We start from the raw sequence: 22,649 nt of genomic DNA, 5'->3' as shown, positions 1-22,649 counted from the left end.
AAGCACCCATGTTGATGTTCTTAGGCCTAATCTTTACTTTCCTTGGGATAAAAATCTTACTTTTCTCAGTTGCCTGATTGTCTTAGGTTGATGTGCTAGTTATTAAGCTATTCTCACTCAGCTCCAAACCCAGCCTTCTTTGCAAAGCCTACTTTGCTTTTTGGTGCTGGGACTGGGATCTTACAAACCACATTTCTGCTTGCCAGCTGTTCCCTTTTAGGCTTTGCTCGTACAAAGTGCTAGAGAGAGATGCAAGGCTGGAGGAGGACGAAGGGACATGCTCCTTCCTGTTTACTTCCTATTTGCTTCTTGGAGTTTCAGATTAGCCTCCTGCTCCTAGGAAAGTCACCCCAACCTCACTTCTTAATCCCAGAAGTGACAGTCTCTTCTTGTACCAGCAGCTGAATCCAGTTTGCAGTTTTTCCAACACTTGCAGAGAGAGTCTCATCATGCCCCCACTTCAGAGACACTGGCATCCCCTCCCTTTAGGGGTCTGGGTCCAGGCCACATGAGGCCTCTTCTTTCAGCACAAACACACCAGCCCCAGTCAACTGGTGTCCCTTCCTCAAGCATCCATGTCTCAGCCTCATGTGGCCTTCCTCCAGATCTCTAAGCCTTAATAATTTTGACATCTTCTCTTTGTTCCCTCAGTACTAGGGGTGGTAGCTGTTTCCTGAAGTTGCTACCTCTCTGATACTTTAGAGATCTCTTTTTTCCTCTTCAGGCAACGTTATGGATTGAACTGTGTCCCCTCAAAAGATGCTGAAGTCCTAACTCCTAGTACCTGTGAATGTGACCTTACTTGGAAATAAGGTCTTTGCCAAGTTAAGATGCGGTCATGAAGATGAGCCTTAATTCAATATGATTAGTGTACTTATCAAAAGAGGAAATCAGGACAGAGATAAACATGTAGATGGAAGACGATGTGAATACACAGGGAGAATACCATCCACAAGCCAGGGAAAACCTGAGGGTACCAGAAGCTAGGAGAGAGGCATGAAATAGATTCTCCCTCACAGCCCTCAGAAGGAATCTCCCTACCAACATCTTGTTTTCAGACTTCTGGCCTCCAGAACTGTGAGACAATAAAGTTCTGTTGTTTAAGCCACCCAGTTTGTGGTCCTTTGTTACGGTAGCCCTGGGAAACTAATACAGATAGGAAGTTAACAATTTTATACCTAGCTGACATTTTTTACATTAAATTCTCCTGTTAAAATAACTGGTGAGCTTTCTGTCTCCTGACTGGACCAGTTTATTTTGGAGGCAATACCAAGAAGAACCAGCAAGAGTGACAGGGGAAGGAAGGAAAGCAACGCAGGGTGGGTTAAGGAAGTTTCTGCTGTGGGCAATTAGGACTTAACCCTACTGGGGACCTCTGGGTGACGCTGTAGAACGTGCCTCAGAACTGTCCCACCCAAGGGGGGGTGCAGCTGGAGTATTTATCCACCAACTCCTGTCCTTCATTACTTGAGGGCTAGTCCTGGAAACGTCAACATTCAGCACCTCCAGCTCTCCTTGTACATAGACCAAGTATGTTTCTGTGGCCAAAGAAAGCACTCAGGCAGTTGCAGGTGCTTACAGGAAGAAGCTGTGGGCATATATGCGAATGGTGAGGGCAAGAATAAATGTGGGCACCAATGGCATCTTCTACACTGATTGTTAGGTCTTCAAGGCCTAGCTATTCAAAGCCCAAAGATGCCTTAAGAGGCACAGAAGATGATGAAATGTGGGCACTGTGTATTTTGCTAAAGAACTGCAGGGAAGCAGGAGCACTACTGCTCTTGCAAATCAAGAGCACCAGCCGAGCTGCACAACACAGTACAATAAAGCTCCCTTTGCATTCTTGCTGTCTGAGCTCATCTAATGCACGAAGGTAGATTATGAAGATATATTTAAACTCTTTTGTTTATAGTCCTGATCTCGTAGCCTCCGTTTAATGACTTGACAGAACCACTGAAGATAAGAACCAGAGGAGGTCTTAACAGATCAGCTAGAGTACAAGTTTTTAAAAAAAATTAGATTCAGAAACCTTTATACAAACAAAATCTTACAATATGAAAAGCAAATGAAAATGGAGTCGCTCTGGTTTACACTTGTGAGAGGCAAGCGTTGAGGAAGTTTTACGTGTTGGGTGCCCTCTCATCTCACTGGCACCCCTGAAGTGAGGTCACAGACCCTCGAGCTCATACTGTCCAACTTTAAAAGCAGTGATCTACTCCAACTTTCTCATGTTAATGGAGACAGAATTTTGATTTTTCTCCCTTGAAGTCTGCAAGATAATATCCATGATTCCTAACACTGATGCTAGCTTTCTTTTAAAAATCCCCATAATTTGGATCACATTAATTCAGAGTGGTTGACTGGGTGTTTACTTGAGTGCTACTACTGAGAACTGGATTCACAAAGCAAATTAATTCGATTAAAATAAAAAGGTATGATGACCATTGCCACTTAAAATCCATTCCCATCACTTTTTTATTTATTTATTTATTTATTTATTTATTTATTTATTTTTGGCTGCATTTTGGGTCTTCGTTGCCGTGCGCAGGCTTTCTCTAGTTTTGGCGAGCGGGGGCTACCCTTTGTTGCAGTGTGCAGGCTTCTCATTGCAGTGGCATCTCTTGTTGCAGAGCACGGGCTCTAGGCACGTGGGCTTCAGTAGTTGTGGCCCATGTGCTCAGTAGTTGTGGCTCTCAGGCTCTAGAGCACAGGCTCAAGGGTTGTGGCACATGGGCTTAGTTGCTCCGCGGTACGTGGGATCTTCCCGGACCAGGGCTCGAACCCATGTCCCCTGCATTGGCAGGCGGATTCTTAACCACTGTGCCACCAGGGAAGCCCTCCCATCATTTTAGGTAATGGGTTCTCATTTTTTTAAAAAAGCTGGGTAAAATATCTAAGTGGAGGGGTGCAACTGAAGAGTGGGTGAAGAGAAAGAACTGGGAGATACAGATGTAAGAATCAGTAGTAGTTCTTAAAGGAGTAACTTAACTTTGTATATGTGGATAAGCTCCCTGAAGGTATGAAGTCCAGAATGAAAAGAGCAGAAACCACAGGTTGGGGCTTAGAAGCCAGTTATTTGATGTGTTTATTTAGTGTAGCACAGCCGAGTAGTTAAGAATGCAGGATGAATTAGTACACTGCCTTTGGCCAATGGTCTTCCGGTGCTCTTGAATAGCGTAGTTCTAATGAATGGTGAGGGTCCAGAGGATTCTAAAAAACATAAGTGTGGCCACCTGTTGGGATCTTTACTAATTAAAAACACAAACACAAAACAAAACTGCTTTATGTGAGGTTCCTTTTAAGAAATCTTTCGTTAAACCTCACTGTTAACTATAGTTCACTTTTCCCCTTAGTTTTCCTGATAGCCAAGATAATGGGTACCAATTGTAATGAATCACTGGCTCATCTAGAGGGTCTGCGATTTTAATCTGCATCACTGCTTGTTTTCTTGGTACAGTTATGTTTGTAGAATGCTAAGGCTGCTTTATTTGAGAGCATTTTTTGCTGGATCCTCTGAGGATGGCTTGATTCTGGACATAATTCTTTAATCTCACAATTTTTTCAGTTTTGTACTTATTGAACCATCATAATTTAGGTCATTTGAAAAGACCTACAGCAAGCATCAGTGGTAGTTTTCATTATTTAACAGTTTTTCACAAGAATTCAATATGTTGGAATGCATTCTTCATTGGCATGTCAATATGTAGATCTGTACTCTACTTTAGGCAACTGACAGTAATTCTTGTGGGCTGGTCAACCCTTACTCAAGATCAGCCTGGCTGCAATAAATTGAAACTTCAATACTTTTGAGAATTACAGTGGTGTTCCTCACAGTGCTGAGAGTGGCTATAGGGAGCCCAATCACAAGCCTCTCATCAAAACAGAAGGTATCCCTCATTCATGCTGTTCCATAGAAGGATGATCTCTTTCCTTGATTCTTCTCCATCCCTGGAAATCTGCATTCCATGAGTAATGAGGACCATCATCCCCCTAGCCCTCAAGCAAGAGACAGAATGATCTATATGCCTCTTCACTCCCTTGCCTCCCTGTGGGCATTATTAAATTGTTTCTTCTCTTTTTCACTTATTCTGGTTATCTATTGCTCTGCAACACCCCAAACTCAGTGGCATAAACAACAACTATTTAATGCTCACAGATTCTGTGGGTCCAGCAGGGATGGCTTGTCTACTACGTACTGCAATTTGGGGGCATATAGATACAGATATAGATTCAGATTCAGCTGAAGGTGACTCAAACTGTAGGTTGGAATTATGTGGAGACTTCACCCGTCTGGCACCTGGGTGGGGATGACTCCAAGGCTGGGCTCAGTTAGGAATGTCGACTGGAGCACCTCAACATGACCCCTCTGTGTGGCTTGGACTTCCTCACAGCATGGAGCCTGTGTTCCAAGAGGCAATGTCCTGAGAAGTAGCACATGGAGAACAAGTATTTTAAGGGAGCCAGGCAGAAGCTGCATGGTCTCTTTTGACACAGCCTCAGCTTTCATGCAGGATTACTTTTGTTACATTCCACTGGTTATAAGCAAGTCACAAAGCCCAGCCCAGATGCAAGGGGAGAGGCTTCTTGATAGGGGAGTGGCAAGTTCTCACTGCAGAAGAGCACAGGATGGGAGATATTGTTGTAACCATCTTTGGAAGAAACAATCTGCTACAACGCTTTTGATGGTCATTTTTGCTCTCTGTTTCCTGATTACTCAGCAAAACCCCTCATCTAGGCCTTAGCTTTCTTCCAATCACAGAGTAATAGCCACCTCCACAATAGCTTCTCTGTTTCTTTTTTTAAAACACATATTTATTACTTTACAGTTCTGTAAGTCCAACACAGGTCTTACCAGGATAAAGTCAAGGTGTCTACAGGGCTGTGTTCCCTTCTGCAGGCTCTGAAGGAGAATTCGTTTCTTTGTTTACTCAGGTTGCTGGAAGAATTCAACTCCTTGTAGCTTTGTAGGACTGAGGTCCCATTTCCTTGCTGGATGTCAGCTGAGGGCTGTTCCCAGTTTCCAGAGGTCTCCAGAATTCCTCGGTTCACAGCCCCCTTCCCCTATCTTTAAAGCCAGCAATGGTGGAAGGTTCAAGGGCCTCTTAAACTTTGAACTTCACCTGCCTCTTCTTCCATAGCATCTCTCTGACTGCCTCTTCTGCCTTCCTCTTCTACTTTTAAGGTCCCATAATGACTACACTGGGCTCACCCAGATAATCCACAATAGTTTCCTTATTTTAAGAGCTGTAACCTTAATCATCAGAGGGTGATGGCAAAGTCCCTTTTGCCAGATAATATAACATGTAAAGGCATAAAACCAGGGATTAGAGTGTGGATATCTGAGGCGGGGGAAGCAGTATTCAGTCTTACCATACTGACCCTCAGTGAGAACATCGTTTCTCTATTTTTTTATCTATCTTTATCTTTCTCTATTTTTCTTATTGTGATACATATATACATAAAACAAAAAATGTGCCATTTTTAAGTGTATAATTCGGTGGCATTGATTACATTCACAATGTTATACAACTATCACCACTGTCCATTTCCAAAACCCTTTCATCATCTCAAACAAAACTCTGTAACCATTAAGCAATAACTCCCCGCTTCCTCATCCCCCAGTTAACTGCTAATTTACTTTTTGTCTCTATGAATTTGCTTATTCTTGATATGCCATAAAATTGGAACAATACAATATCTGTCCTTTTGTGTCTGTGTTATTTCACTTAGCATAAGGTTTTCAAGGGTTCATCCACATTGTAGCATGTATGAGAACTTCATTCATTTTTATGGCTGAATAATATCCTAGTGTGTGTAAGTACATTTTGTTTATCCATTCATTTGTTGATTAGCACTAGGGTTGTTTCCACCTTTGGGCTACTGTGAATAATGCTGCTATGGACATTGACGTACAAGTATCTGTTTGACTACCTGATTTCAATTATTTTGAGTAAATACCTAGGTGTGCAACAGCAGGGTCTTATGATAATTCTATGTTTAACTTTTTGAGAAAAGGCCAAACTGTTTTACACAGCAAATGCACCATTTCAACCAGCAATGTATGAAGGTTCTAATTTTTCCCTCATACATTGCTTATTTTCCCCTTTAAAAAACAATCTTATAGGTGTGAAGTGGTATCTGATGATTTTAATTTGCATTACCCTAATGATTAATATTTTCAGCACATTTTCATGTACTTACTGACCATTTGTGTATCTTCTTTGGAGAAACATCTATTCAGGTTCTTTGCCCATTTTTAAACTTGGGTTGTTTGTCTTTTTGTTGTTGAGTTGTAGGAGTTCTTTATGTATTCTGGATATTAAATGCTTATCAGATACATGACTTTCAAGTATTTTCTCCCATTCTGTGGGTTGCCTTTTCATTCTCTTAATGGTGTCCTTTGATGCATAAAAGTTTTTAATTTTGATGAAGTCCAACTTATCTATTTTTTCTTTTGTCACCTGTGCTTTTGGTATAATATTTAAGAAACTATTGCCAAACCCAAGGTTATACAGAACTTCCCCTGTTTTCTTCTAAGAGTTTTATAGTTTTAACTCATTACATTTAGGTCTTTGATCCATTTTGAATTAATTTTTGTATATGATGTCAGATAAAGTCCAGCTTCAGTCTTTTGCATGTGGATATCCAGTTGTTAAAAGTACCATTTGTTGAAGAGACTGTTCTTTCTCCCATTGAATGGTATTGGTACGCTTGTCGAAAATGAGTTGATCACTTCTCTATTTCTTGCATAACTTTCATAGGATAATCACTACTCTTTGCTTCTTTAATTTTTCACTCTTTATTCTCATTTAGCCATATTAATCCTATCCTCAGAACATCATAGTGGTTCCTCTACAGTCAAGGCTATTTTTCTCAGTAACCAGTGCTTAATCCATTTGGTTTCTCCCCATGTCCTATCATACTATCATGTAATTCTTCACTGTGCTATACATTCTCCTCTGGCATAGAATGTCCTATTGACACAATCTATTAATTGTCTTCCTACTCCTCTTTCAATGGCCTTTTAGAAAGCCACCTCACCCTCCTTTGTTACAGACTGTCAGAAATAGCTCAAAAAAACCTTTCCAGGGCTTCCCTGGTGGCACAGTGGTTGGGGGTCCGCCTGCCGATGCAGGGGACACGGGTTCATGCCCCGGTTGGGGAAGATCCCACATGCCGCGGAGTGGCTGGGCCCGTGAGCCATGGCCGCTGAGCCTGCGCGTCCGGAGCCTGTGCTCCACAACGGGAGAGGCCACAACAGTGAGAGGCCCACGTACCACAAAAAAAAAAACCTTTCCAGGACCTGCCTGGAATCCAAAGTTACAGGTTGCACTTGTAGTCTCAAGTTAAAGATTCATTCACTCATTCATTCATTCAACAAACACTTATTAAATCCTTGTTAAATTAATGCCAGGCACTGAATTTCATGCTGGAATTTTCCATTCTCTGCCCAATTTCTTTGGAGTGATATTTCGTTCTGGCTCTTTGGTTGTCTACTCCAGCTCTGCCCCTGGTTGTAGTGTTTTGAATGCCTTTGACTCCATGCCTATCTTTCCTCAATTCCTGACAGTCTACCCTGGGTTTGAGCCCTGTGCCCCCTGCTTGGCTAGAAACAGAGATCATATACTTTTCCTAAAAACATTATTCTTCTCTTCATGGTAATAAAAGTGGCTACCTTATGTTGACACCTACTGTGTGCTAGAAGTTGTACTGGATACGTGACAGGTTATCTCTAACGCTTATTCTGCTTATCATTGTTCCAGGCACTGGGGATACAGCAGTGAACAAAACAAAGTTCCTGCCTGAAAGGAGCTTATGTTCTCTCACAATCCTTGACATGATTCAGCAGGGGACAGAGAAGTTAAGTAAACTGCTCCAAACCACACAGCTGTTAAGTGGCAGAGCTGGAATTTGAAACTTAATTCTCTGATCCCAAAACTTACACTCTCTCTACTGAATCCAGCTACCTCTCACGGTCTCACTTCAGATAGTAACTCACATTTTCTAACACAAAATTTCTCAACACCAAAACTCTCACATTTTATAAATCTATTAAAACCTAATGAATGAGCAACTACAGAATGCATATCAGGGTACATGTAATTTGGAGGTTAACTAGAACATTTTGTTCAACCTTGATTCTTAACATCCTTTAAAAATATATTAGCTAACTTTCCTGCTTTTATAAGAATAGTAATAGGACTCCCTTAGACAATTCAGGATTTTCCTTTATCTTAAGGTTATTATTCTAAGTAGCACTACAGATTCTCAGTGTAGCATTATAGAAAAAAAAATTGAGTAAATTGGATTAAAAATTCACTGACCCAAGGGCATACACTGAAAGGTAATTTTTAAATTTTTATTATATCTTTGGTATAAACTTCTTTTGTCTTTTTCGCAAAGAGGGTAATGCTAAAAGAAGTCCGTTTAACTGTAACTGAATACACCTTGAATTAGTGGACAGTACTCTAGTCTTGGCTCTGCTACAATGAGTTAGATGAACTTGTGCAGCTTAGGTCTTTCCTTATGCCTCAATTCTGCCCTCTGTAAAATGAAAGAGACTGGATTAAGAACATTCCTGTTTGTGTAGTGCTTTACATTTTTCAATGCAATATTTGTATATTATCTGACTTCTCTGCCTCAGTTCTTCACCCTGCTACTGGGTGTTTCATTCACCTTCCAAGTAAACTACTTACACTCCAGTCTTCGTGTCAGGTCTGCTTCTGGGGAAGCCCAAATTAAGGCCTCCACCTGACCTACATTTTACTTGGATGAATTCTCTGGTAATTCTTACTCTTCTATGTAGCTTTCATAATCTTGGTAATTTACAATCCAAGAAACAAGGGTCAGCAGAGTTGAGTAGAGTCCTAAGAGTTTACTTTCAAAATATCTCTCAAATTCAGAGAGTCCAGAATAAGCAGTGGAGAGTCGAATCTCAAATGATTAAGGGAAACTTTTAGAAATACTCACAATGCTACTTATTCTTCCATAGCTCCAAATCATCTTCCTCTGAAGCGTGAAGGTCGTTGTTCTCCTTTGAATGTTGTGGGTTTTTTCCCTCTAGCATCTTAGATGTGACAGATGCATGCACCCTTTGTCCCCTGGGATTTTAAAATATGCAACAATTGGCCCACATGGCCTTCAGTTTTAAATCTTTACATCCCTCTATGGCCTTACCTGACTGCTATGTTTAAAAGACCTAATGGTCTCTTTTCTTTGGCCTAATTTTGCCCAAGTAACATGAGTGCAAATATTTAGGGTTAATTTGGATTCTCCAAACTTAAACCCATCAAATAAGCAGCCAGTGACCAAACTGAAAGGATTTCTTTGTCCTCAGTGGATTGATTAAACATGGAATTCCATAAAGCTACTACTGTGCTGTGAACTGTGAGGCTACAATACATTGAGTTCATTTGTTTCAACAAGACTTTGCAGGTCCCGTTATATGTCATGACTTCTAGATATAGTGCAGTGGCACTTTCTGCAGCAAAAATAATTTCATCTGAAAACTGGAATGCAAATTAGAGTTTTTCTTTCAGATTTTACTTACTTAAATTTCTACCCCCTGAGGGTTGTGAGGGAGAGGAAGGGACAAAAATAAAGGGCACATTTCAAAAATTGAGTTCTTTAGAAACAGTGTGGGTGGAAAGGATGTATACAATTTCAGGAGCAAACAGAGACCTGAACCATTTCTGTCATAGAACCTACAGGGGAATTTTTAATTTGCAAATGAAAAATAAATTAAAAAGAGAGAACTTTTCAGGGAAATGCTGGAGGAGTATACTTCGAAGCAGACTGTCCACCCAATAAGGCTTAAAACTACCAATGGTCCATGAGGGTCTACTGGCTGATCAGTTCCATTGCAAAAATGGAAAGGCAGGGTTATGAGGACAGAACAGGCACGACAGAACAAGTAACTTCACTTGTTAGACACTCTCTGGGGTCAGCCTAGGCACACAAGACATAATCCAACTGTAGTTAAATCTCAGTTTCTTGGTTCTGAAAGAAGGCAATGATGCCTTTAAGGACAGAGCAAACAGGAAAAAAGGAAACATCCTATCTGATCCTCTGGGTCTGCTCCTTTTTCTACACTTAGAGTTTCTCTCCATCTTCCTGCTCCTCACCCCCACCCCCCGCCCCAACACTAAATACCACCAGGCAGCCTCAGAGGAGAGGGGTTCAAAGAGACTGCTGCCTAGAGAAGTTTCTGTGTGTAAATCTTGGAAGCCTTTAATGCAGATGCGATCTGGAAGCTCCAAGCTTTGAAAACCTTTATTTTGAAGGTTTGAGGATAAACTTAGTTTTCTTGGCACTAGACAGATCCAATGTGAGGCATGATGACTGACATCTAAATTCCTTCCCTGGCTCGTGTTCTGCCACCAAGCCAGTGATGGCCCCCACATTTGATTCAGCTCCCAAGGATTGTAGTTAGGAAAACAGAGGATGGTTATTTACAATGTTCTAGTTAAAATTATAAAGGTATCAGTTTTATAGAGAATGATAAGTTTCAGGTTAGTAAACTGAATCCTCTCTACCTGTTGGCATGAACCAAAAGTAGTAACTTCTTTCATTTAAGTGATATCCTCATATTTCATTCCTGGCTCCATCAGACTTTTTACACCGCTTCATTGTTTATTTATTTAAATTGTAAATGTTCATGCCTGATACTCCTCTTCGTAGCTTCTATTCACTATTCATTTTTCTTTTTTTTGTTTTTGTTTTGTCTTTTTAATTTTTATTGGAGTATAGTTGCTTTACAATGTTGTGTTAGTTTCTACTGTACAGCAAAGTGAATCAGCTATACGTATACATATATCCCCTCTTTTTTTAGATTTCCTTCCCATTAAGGGCACCACAGAGCATTGAATAGAGTTCCCTGTGCTATACAGTAGGTTCCCACTAGTTATCTGTTTTATACATAGTATCAATAATGTATATATATTAATCCCAATCTCCCAATTCATCACTCTAATCACTATTAATTTTTCTTCGCTATTATTTTTGGACTTAATAAGCAGTGACATAAATTTAAATGCTGGCTTCTCAAACAAAAATTTAAGAAATAACTCCATGTCCCTTGCCAAATAAACAGATTTCTACATGCAAATATTTTCCATGTCTCTTGAGCCTCTTCTTCCCCTTCCCTTTGGATCTTTTTACCATAAGCAGTAGACCACCAACTTGTATAACATATATTCATATTTCACATAGTTTAAAAGTCAAATATATGAATCTATACGGTGAAAATTTCTATTCAATTTTTATTCTCAGCCACCTAGTTCCACTGCCTGGAGGTGGACCATGTTGCCAGCTTTCATGTGTGTGTATATTTCCAGAGCTATTCTATTAATATACAAGTCACACACACACACACACACACACACCACAATCATTATATATATAGATATATCTGTATTTCCTTCCCCCCTTTTTACAAGAACAGTGACAACGTGCACACAGTTCTGCATCTTTTTTTTGCTTAACAAAATAGTGAAATAATCCCCATCTTCATGCATAAAGAGCCTTCTCATTCTCTTTTTTACGGCTGCATAGCATTCAATTACATGGATGTGTCATGATTTATAGAACCAACCCCATATGGATGCACAATGGGGATGTTTCCATTCTTTTCTATTACAAACAGTGCTGAAAAGCATAACTTGGTACACATTTCATTTTTCCCGTGAACAAATATATTGGTAGGATATAGTCTTAAAAGTGGAATTCCTAAATTAAAGGTCATGTGCTTTTGTAATTTTGATAGGAGTGGCCTAATTGTCCTCCACAAAGTTAGTCCAATGTGCTGGTCTTATATTCTCTTCTGAGCACCCCACTGTATTTGAATCACATTGGCACGTTTGTCTGCATTCTACTCACCTGCCCGTACCCAGGAACCCTCTAACTCTTGTCTTCTTTTTGTCAAGCACACATCCCATGAAGTATTTTGTTCTTATTCTGAATAACCTAAAAAGAAAAAGAAAAAAGGAAACTGGAATCAAAAGACTTGGATGTAAGTCTTGGCTATACTTCTTACATGGCTTGTGACATTGGGCAAATTATTCATCTACTCTGAGCCTAGTTTTTCTCATATAAAAAGTGGGATAAGGCTACCATTGCAAATGTTTTGTGAAAATGAAAAGAGGCACTGCATAAAAAGCACCCAGTATTGTCCTGTCACACAGTAGGAATCCTGTAATTGATGGTTCCTTCCCTTCTATGTCTTAGTCCCATTTTGGTTTCCTTATTTTTAAAAAAGGAGCATAAAGTTTCAGAGAGTGTGGAATTATAAACTATGTGGAAACGTTTTGTAAACTAAATGTGGTAGACAGAATTCTAAAGGTGACCCCCAATGACTTACACCCCTATATAATCTCTTCCTTTTGAATGTGGGAGGGATTATAAATATGATATAATATGATTATTTTATGGTACATGCATAATTGACTTTAAGTCAACTCAGTGGAGCTGACCAAATCCAGTGAGCTGTTTAGAGGCAGTTTTCTCTAGCTAGTCACAGAGAAGAAAGGCAGAGTGACACTCACTGGCTGGCCTAGAACAGAGCACACATCCATGTGAACTGCCTATGGCAGCCGCGTGGCCAGGAACTAGGTGCAGCCTCCAAAAGCTGAGAGCAGTCCCCAGTCAAAAGCAAACAGGAAAAACGGGGCTCTAAGTCCTACAACCCCAAGCAACTGAATTCTGCCAACAACCAGTGAGCCTGGAAGAGCACTTGAAGCCCCAGATGAGAACCATAGCCCTGACTGACACATTATCAGCTCAACGAGACTCTGAGCAGAAAACCCAGGCACACTATGCCCAGGCTCTAACCTACAGAATTGTGAGATAATAAATGTGTTGTAGGCCACTAAGTTTGTGGTAAGTTGTTATGCAGCAATAGAAAACTAATACACTATATGAATTCTATGTCTGGTGAGATAAACCAGTGATGAGATTATATAGAGGTCATGGAAAACAAACACTAGTATTTCCTACCTTTCAATACTACACTAGCATCATTTAACTTGTATTCTAGTTGATTCAATGCTTATCTTCCTTCTGGGAGCCAACTACCCCAAGCAGAAGCATGTACATTGCAACTTAATATTCCTTTCATGTTTTTAGGGCCTTGCATTCACTAAATGCCCATTGCTTGCTTCTAAGAAAACCTTTCTTTTCCCTTTTTCTTAAAACAATTTTTGATCCATTTGTAACTTAAATGACAAAATCTGACCTTAAAAGCACTGATGTGAATTTTAGTTGTTTCATTTTATAATTCAGAAATGGTAGAACCCTCTCTCGGTCATAGATTAGACTGGGTATTCCATGTACTGATTTGGTTACTGTTCTTGATTATCCACTCTCTTTGTATGTGTTTAGTGAATTTTCAGTATCTTATAAAGATAACTGTTCATTCTAAGTAAGATGAGCAGCTAGCAGTGACTTTCCTAAAGAGAAAGTCATTAGGTGACTTGACTTTAACTGATATCAGTGCTGTCCATGAGAACAAAATTATGAATCAGGGGACCATGTAGAAGCTTAATTTGAAAGTTTATGAGGGGTGTAAGACTAGCTATTATATGGTAACAATTATCTGAGAGATAAAACTGATAGATCTTATAAATGTTTTAAGTATGCTGGCTAAGACTTCTGAACTTTTTATATTATTGCATTAGTCCAGTTTTTTTACCCCTGAAAATTAAAACAATTATTATTCATTAAAAATGTATTTAGGGCTTCCCTGGTGGCGCAGTGGTTGAGAGTCTGCCTGCTAATGCAGGGGACACGGGTTCGAGCCCTGGTCTGGGAGGATCCCACATGCCGCGGAGCAACTAGGCCGTGAGCCACAACTACTGAGCCTGCGCGTCTGGAGCTTGTGCTCCGCAATAAGAGAGGCCGCGATAGTGAGAGGCCCGCGCACCGCAATGAAGAGTGGTCCCCGCTTGCCACAACTAGAGAAAGCCCTCGCACAGAAATGAAGACCCAACACAGCCAAAAATAAATTAATTAATTAATAAACTCCTACCCGCAACATCTAAAAAAAAAATGTATTTAATAAGAATAGAGACTTCCGGGAAGATGGCGGAAGAGTAAGACACGGATATCACCTTCCTCCCCACAGATACACCAGAATACATCTACATGTGGAACAACTCCTACAGAGCATCTACTGAACGTTGGCAGAAGACCTCAGACCTCCCAAAAGGCAAGAAACGCCCCACGTACCTGGTTAGGGCGAAAGAAAAAAAAATAAACAGAGACAAAAGGATAGGGACGGGTCCTGCACTAGCGGGAGGGAGCTGTGAAGGAGGAAAAGTATCCACACACTAGGAAGCCCCTTCGCAGGCGGAGACTGCGGGTGGCGGAGTGGGGGAGCTTCGAAGCCGCGGAGAAGAGCACAGAAACAGGGGTACGGAGGACAAAGCGGAGAGAATCCAGCGCAGAGGATCGGGGCCAACCGGCACTCACCAGCCGAGAGGCTTGTCTGCTCACCCGCCGGGGCGGGCGGGGCTGGGAGCTGAGGCTCCGGCTTCAGTCGGAGCGACGGGAGAGGACTGGGGGTTGGCGGCGTGAACACAGGCTGCAGGGCGTTAGTGCACCACGACTAGCCGGGAGGGAGTCCGGGGAAAAGTCTGGACCTGCCGAAGAGGCAAGAGACTTTTTCTTCCCTCTTTATTTCCTGGTGCACGAGGAGAGGGGATTAAGAACGCTGCTTAAAGGAGCTCCAGAGACGGGCGCGAGCCGCGGCTAAAAGTGCGGACCCCAGAGACAGACATGAGATGCTAAGGCCGCTGCTGCCGCCACCAAGAAGCCTGTGTGCGAACACAGGTCACTATCCACACCCCCCTTCCGGGGAGGCTGTGCAGCCTGCCACTGCCAGGGTCCCGGGATCCAGGGACAACTCCCCCGGGAGAATGCACAGCACGCCTCAGGCTGCTGCAACATCACGCCGGCCTCTGCCCGCAGGCCCGCCCCCGCACTCCGAGACCCTCCCTACACCCCCGGCCTGAGTGAGCCAGAGCCTCCGAATCAGCGGCTCCTTTAACCCCGTCCTGTCTGAACAAAGAACAGACGCCCTCCGGCGACCTACACGGACAGGCGGGGCCAAATCCAAAGCTGAGCCCCTGGGAGCTGTGAGAACAAAGAAGAGAAAGGGAAATCTCTCCCAGCAGCCTCAGAAGCAGTGGATTAAAGCTCCACAATCAACTAGATGTACCCTGCATCTGTGGAATACATGAATAGACAACGAATCATCCCAAATTAAGGAGCCGTGTGGATGAAAGGCTCTTGGTGCTGCAGCCAGGAGTTAGTGCTGTGCCTCTGAGGTGGGAGAGCCAACTTCAGGACACTGGTCCGCAAGAGGCCTCCCAGCTGCACATAATATCAAACGGCGCAAATCTCCCAGAGATCTCCATCTCAACGCCAGCACCCAGCTTCACTCAATGACCAGCAAGCTACAGTGCTGGACATCCTATGCCAAACAACTAGCAAGACAGGAACACAACCCCACCCATTAGCAGAGAGGCTGCCCAAAATCATAATAAGTCTACAGACACCCCAAAACACACCACCAGACGTGGACCTGCCCACCAGAAAGACAAGATCCAGCCTCATCCACCAGAACACAGGCACTAGTCCCCTCCACCAGGAAGCCTACACAACCCACTGAACCAACCTTAGCCACTGGGGACAGACACTAAAAACAACAGGAACTACGAACCTTCAGCCTACAAAAAGGAGACCCCAAACACAGTAAGATAAGCAAAATGAAAAGACAGAAAAACACACAGCAGATGAAGGAGCAAGATAAAAACCCACCAGACCTAACAAATGAAGAGGAAGTAGGCAGTCTACCGGAAAAAGAATTCAGAATAATGATAGTAAGGTTGATCCGAAATCTTGGAGATAGAATGGACAATAGAATGGACAAAATGCAAGAATCAGTTAACAAGGACCTAGAAGAACTAAAGATGAAACAAGCAACGATGAACAACACAATAAATGAAATTAAAAGTACTCTAGATGGGATCAATAGCAGAATAACTGAGGCAGAAGAACGGATAAGTGACCTGGAAGATAAAATAGTGGAAATAACTACTGCAGAGCAGAATAAAGAAAAAAGAATGAAAAGAACTGAGGACAGTCTCAGAGACCTCTGGGACAACATTAAACGCACCAACATTAGAATTATAGGGCTTCCAGAAGAAGAAGACAAAAAGAAAGGGACTGAGAAAATATTTGAAGAGATTATAGTTGAAAACTTCCCTAATATGGGAAAGGAAATAGTTAATCAAGTCCAGGAAGCACAGAGAGTCCCATACAGGATAAATCCAAGGAGAAATACGCCAAGACACATGTTAATCAAACTGTCAAAAATTAAATACAAAGAAAGCATATTAAAAGCAGCAAGGGAAAAACAACAAATAACACACAAGGGAATCCCCATAAGGTTAACAGCTGATCTTTCAGCAGACACTCTGCAAGCCAGAAGGGAGTGGCAGGACATATTGAAAGTGTTTAAGGAGAAAAACCTGCAACCAAGATTACTCTACCCAGCAAGGATCTCATTCAGATTTGATGGAGAAATTAAAACCTTTACAGACAAGCAAAAGCTGAGAGAGTTCAGCACCACCAAACCAGCTCTACAACAACTGCTAAAGGAACTTCTCTAGGCAAGAAACACAAAAGAAGGAAAAGACCTACAATAACGAACCCAAAACAATTAAGAAAATGGGAATGGGAACATACATATCGATAATTACCTTAAATGTAAATGGACTAAATGCTCCCACCAAAAGACACAGATTGGCTGAATGGATACAAAAACAAGACCCATATATTTGCTGTCTACAAGAGACCCACTTCAGACCTAGAGACACATACAGACTGAAAGTAAGGGGATGGAAAAAGGTATTTCATGCAAATGGAAACGGAAAGAACGCTGGAGTAGCAATTCTCATATCACACAAAATAGACTTTAAAATAAAGACTATTAGAAGAGACAAAGAAGGACACTACATAATGATCAAGGGATCGATCCAAGAAGAAGATATAACAATTGTAAATATTTATGCACCCAACATAGGAGCACCTCAATACATAAGGCAAATACTAACAGCCATAAAAGGGGAAATCGACAGTAACACAGTCATAGTAGGGGACTTAAACACCCCACTTTCACCCATGGACAGATCATCCAAAATGAAAATAAATAAGGAAACACAAGCTTTAAACGATACATTAAACAAGATGGACTTAATTGATATTTATAGGACATTCCATCCAAAAACAACAGAATACACATTTTTCTCAAGTGCTCATGGAACATTCTCCAGGATAGATCATATCTTGGGTCACAAATCAAGCCTTGGTAAATTTAAGAAAATTGAAATTGTATCAAGTATCTTTTCTGACCACAACGCTATGAGACTAGATATCAATTACAGGAAAAGATCTGTAAACAATACAAACACATGGAGGCTAAACAATACACTACTTAATAAAGAAGTGATCACTGAAGAAATCAAAGAGGAAATCAAAAAATACCTAGAAACAAATGACAATGGAGACACGATGACCCAAAACCTATGGGATGCAGCAAAAGCAGTTCTAAGAGGGAAGTTTATAGCAATACTATCCTACCTTAAGAAACAGGAAACATCTCGAATAAACAACCTAACCTTGCACCTAAAGCAATTAGAGAAAGAAGAACAAAAAACCCCCAAAGTTAGCAGAAGGAAAGAAATCATAAAAATCAGATCAGAAATAAATGAAAAAGAAACGAAGGAAATGATAGCAAAGATCAATAAAACTAAAAGCTGGTTCTTTGAAAGGATAAAATTGATAAACCATTAGCCAGACTCATCAAGAAAAAAAGGGAGAAGACTGAAATCAATAGAATTAGAAATGAAAAAGAGGAAGTAACAACTGACACTGCAGAAATACAAAAGATCATGAGAGATTACTACAAGCAACTCTATGCCAATAAAATGGACAACCTGGAAGAAATGGACAAATTCTTAGAAAGGCACAACCTGCCAAGACTGAATCAGGAAGAAATAGAAAATATGAACAGACCAATCACAAGCACTGAAATTGAAACTGTGATTAAAAATCTTCCAACAAGCAAAAGCCCAGGACCAAATGGCTTCACAGGCGAATTCTATCAAACATTTAGAGAAGAGCTATCACCTATCCTTCTCAAACTCTTCCGAAATATAGGAGAGGGAGGAACACTCCCAAACTCATTCCACCAGGCCACCATCACCCTGATACCAAAACCAGACAAGGATGTCACAAAGAAAGAAAACTACAGGCCAATAACACTGATGAACATAGATGCAAAAATCCTCAACAAAATACTAGCAAACAGAATCCAACAGCACATTAAACGGATCATACACCATGATCAAGTGGGGTTTATTCCAGGAATGCAAGGATTCTTCAATATACGCAAATCAATCAACGTGATACACCATATTAACAAACTGAAGTAGAAAAACCATATGATCATCTCAATAGATGCAGATAAAGCTTTTGACAAAATTCAACACCCATTTATCATAAAAACCCTGCAGAAAGTAGGCATAGAGGGAACTTACCTCAACATAATAAAGGCCATATATGACAAACCCACAGCCAACATCGTCCTCAATGGTGAAAAACTGAAAGCATTTCCACTAAGATCAGGAACAAGACAAGGTTGCCCACTCTCACCACTCTTATTCAACATAGTTTTGGAAGTTTTAGCCACAGCAATCAGAGAAGAAAAGGAAATAAAAGGAATCCATTTTGGAAAAGAAGAAGTAAAGCTGTCACTGTTTGCAGATGACATGATACTATACATAGAGAATCCTAAAGATGCTACCAGAAAACTACTAGAGCTAATCAATGAATTTGGTAAAGTAGCAGGATACAAAATTAATGCACAGAAATCTCTGGCATTCCTATACACTAAGGATGAAAAATCTGAAAGTGAAATCAAGAAAACACTCCCATTTACCATTGCAACAAAAAGAATAAAATATCTAGGAATAAACCTACCTAAGGAGACAAAAGACCTGTATGCAGAAAATTATGCAGACACTGATGAAAGAAATTAAAGATGATACAAATAGATGGAGAGATACACCATGTTCTTGGATTGGAAGAATCAACATTGTGAAAATGACTCTACTACCCAAAGCAATCTACAGATTCAATGCAATCCCTATCAAACTACCACTGGCATTTTTCACAGAACTAGAACAAAAAAATTCACAATTTGTATGGAAACACAAAAGACCCCGAATAGCCAAAGCAATCTTGAGAGCGAAAAACGGAGCTGGAGGAATCAGGCTTCCTGACTTCAGACTATACTACAAAGCTACAGTAATCAAGACAGTATGGTACTGGCACAAAAACAGAAATATAGATCAATGGAACAGGATAGAAAGCCCAGAGATAAACCCCTGCACCTATGGTCACCTTATTTTTGATAAAGGAGGCAGGAATGTACAGTGGAGAAAGGACAGCCTCTTCAATAAGTGGTGCTGGGAAAACTGGACAGCTACATGTAAAAGTATGAGATTAGATCACTCCCTAACACCATACACAAAAATAAGCTCAAAATGGATTAAAGAGCTAAATGTAAGGCCAGAAACTATCAAACTCTTAGAGGAAAACATAGGCAGGACACTCTATGACATAAATCACAGCTAGGTCCTTTCTGACCCACCTCCTAGAGTAATTGAAATAAAAACAAAAATAAACAAATGGGACCTAATGAAATTTCAAAGCTTTTTCACAGCAAAGGAAACCATAAACAAGATCAAAAGACAACCCTCAGAATGGGAGAAAATATTTGCAAATGAAGCAACTGACAAAGGATTAATCTCCAAAATTTATAAGCAGCTCATGCAGCTTAATAACAAAAAAACAAACAACCCAATCCAAAAATGGGCAGAAGACCTAACTAGACATTTCTCCAAAGAAGATCTACAGACTGCCAACAAACACATGAAAGAATGCTCAACACCACTAATCATGAGAGAAATGCAAATCAAAACTACAATGAGATATCATCTCACACCAGTCAGAATGGCCATCATCAAAAAATCTAGAAACAATAAATGCTGGAGAGGGTGTGGAGAAAAGGGAACCCTCTTACACTGTTGGTGGGAATGTAAATTGATACAGCCACTGTGGAGAACAGTATGGAGGTTCCTTAGAAAACTACAAGTAGAACTACCATATGACCCAGCAATCCCACTACTGGGCATATACCCTGAGAAAACCGTAATTAAAAAAGAGTCAAGTACCAAAATGTTCATTGCAGCTCTATTTACAATAGCCCAGAGATGGCAACAACCTAAATGTCCATCATCGGATGAATGGATAAAGAAGATGTGGCACATATATACAATGGAATATTACTGAGCCATAAAAAGAAACGAAATTGAGCTATTTGTAATGAGGTGGATAGACCTAGAGTCTGTCATACAGAGTGAAGTAAGTCAGAAAGAGAGAGACAAATAGCATATGCTAACACATATATATGGAATTTAAGGAAAAAAATGTCATGAAAAACCTAGGGGTGAAACAGGAATAAAGACACAGACTTACTATAGAATGGACTTGAGGCTATGGGGAGGGGGAAGGGTAAACTGTGACAAAGCGAGTGAGAGGCATGGACATATATACACTACGAACCGTAAGGTAGATAGCTAGTGGGAAGCAGCCGCATAGCACAGGGAGATCAGCTCGGTGCTTTGTGACTGCCTGGAGGGGTGGGATAGGGAGGGTGGGAGGGAGGGAGACGCAAGCGGGAAGATATATGGGAACATATGTATATATATAACTGATTCATTTTGTTGTGAAGCTGAAACTAACATACCATTGTAAAGCAATTATACTCCAATAAAGATGTTAAAATGAAAAAAAAAGGTAATCCATAAACACAAGAAAGTATGTTTGCGTATGTGCAAGTCTACCTTGCAGCAAATTAAAAGAAAATTTAAGAGTCGTGCATAAGGACTGAGCGATTTAGAACAAAGAAAAAAAAAAGAACAATATAGTAGTCAGATACAGCCTAATTTTTTAAATTGACGATGTTTAGGACATAATATTTATCTGAAATTTTATATTTACAATTCTGCATCTGATTCTACCTGCTAACATGGGATCTTAGGCACTGAGATATTTGCATGACTTAAAAAATAATTTGGGGCTTCCCTGGTGGTGCAGTGGTTGAGAGTCCGCCTGCCGATGCAGGGGACACGGGTTCGTGCCCCGGTCCGCGAAGATCCCACATGCAGCGGAGCGGCTGGGCCCATGAGCCATGGCCGCTGAGCCTGTGCGTCCGGAGCCTGTGCTCCGCAAAGGGAGAGGCCACAACAGTGAGAGGCCCGCGTACTGCAAAAAAAATTAAAAAAAAATAATTTGGTGTACATGTGTCCGTGGATAATATCCATCTCCCATATAGGGTTCAACGGGGTGAGCAAATTTCTAGATGGTGCTTCTACTCTTAGTTGTTAACCTGATGGACTAATTGATTAGGAACTTCTAATACAGTGATAAAAAGGTGCTTATGCTTATTACTTTCATTCTAAAACTATTGATTGTTTAAAAATTCATTTTTGATAGCTTGACTTTCCTAAATAAGGGAACTAAAGTGTCAAAGCACAGGCAGCCTGCTCCTATAGTGCTCTATAAGACAGCATCTAGATAAGAGACTACAGCTGCTGCCTCCACACCTCATTTTCCCCTTTGGAACTCAAGGGATTGTACAATTAATCCTCCTAACATCCATTAACACTTGATTAAGAACAGGTGGAGGGATCTTCATTTCACATATAAGACTCTTACACATAAAGAGGTTAATGATTTGCTGACAAGCCAGCAACAAAACTGGGCCAGCAGCCCTCACGGCTGCCCTCTTGGCCCAGAATTCTCTGCTCCAGACCATCACGCTTCTATCTTTTACAGTCATACTCTCAGTGAAGCTGGTTTTCACTGTAAACCACATGCTTGCTTTTGGGATCAAAACGGAGAAACAGACACAACAGGTCTTTTATTATACTGGCTTCTTTTCATATTGTTCCAATAGTCACTGATCAATGTTGGTATTTACAAAATCATTTCTATCTAGTACTTTGGTCCCCTTTTGTCCCTCTATGTGAAGATGTTAGAAAGAAATGAAGTGAAAAAAAAAAAAGAAAGAAATTAAGTGGTCTATTTTTATTTTTGACAAACACTTTTGGAATTCTGTCATAATAACAATATACAACTTTATGGTGAAGGACTAACTTGGGGTCATCTTCTCGTTGGCATTAACATAGCTGAATACCAAAGAAAAGATTTTTTTATTACAAGAGTATTTTATGGAAGTGAGCTTCCTTTGTAACCATGTAAGTCTGCTAAGCCACTGGGAGTTTTTATGCAGTCATGATTATAAAACAAGTCTTGGAATTTGGGGAAACATCAAAAACCTTAGGACCACACTGTACAATCTGAGGAGCCCCACTGTGTTATAAAATTTAAAACGGAGGGAAGTAATTGCAGGCTCCACTTTGAAGATATCAAACATGAGAATTTCACTCAAGCTGCCACCCCTTTTCTCCAGCTGGCAAAATCACCACCAGAATCACAAACAGCAGCAGGTAATTTTAGCA

Source organism: Orcinus orca, chromosome X (genome assembly GCF_937001465.1).
Source record: "Orcinus orca chromosome X, mOrcOrc1.1, whole genome shotgun sequence".
In the NCBI taxonomy this organism is placed as follows: Eukaryota; Metazoa; Chordata; class Mammalia; order Artiodactyla; family Delphinidae; genus Orcinus; species Orcinus orca.
This window is presented reverse-complemented; position numbering follows the sequence as displayed.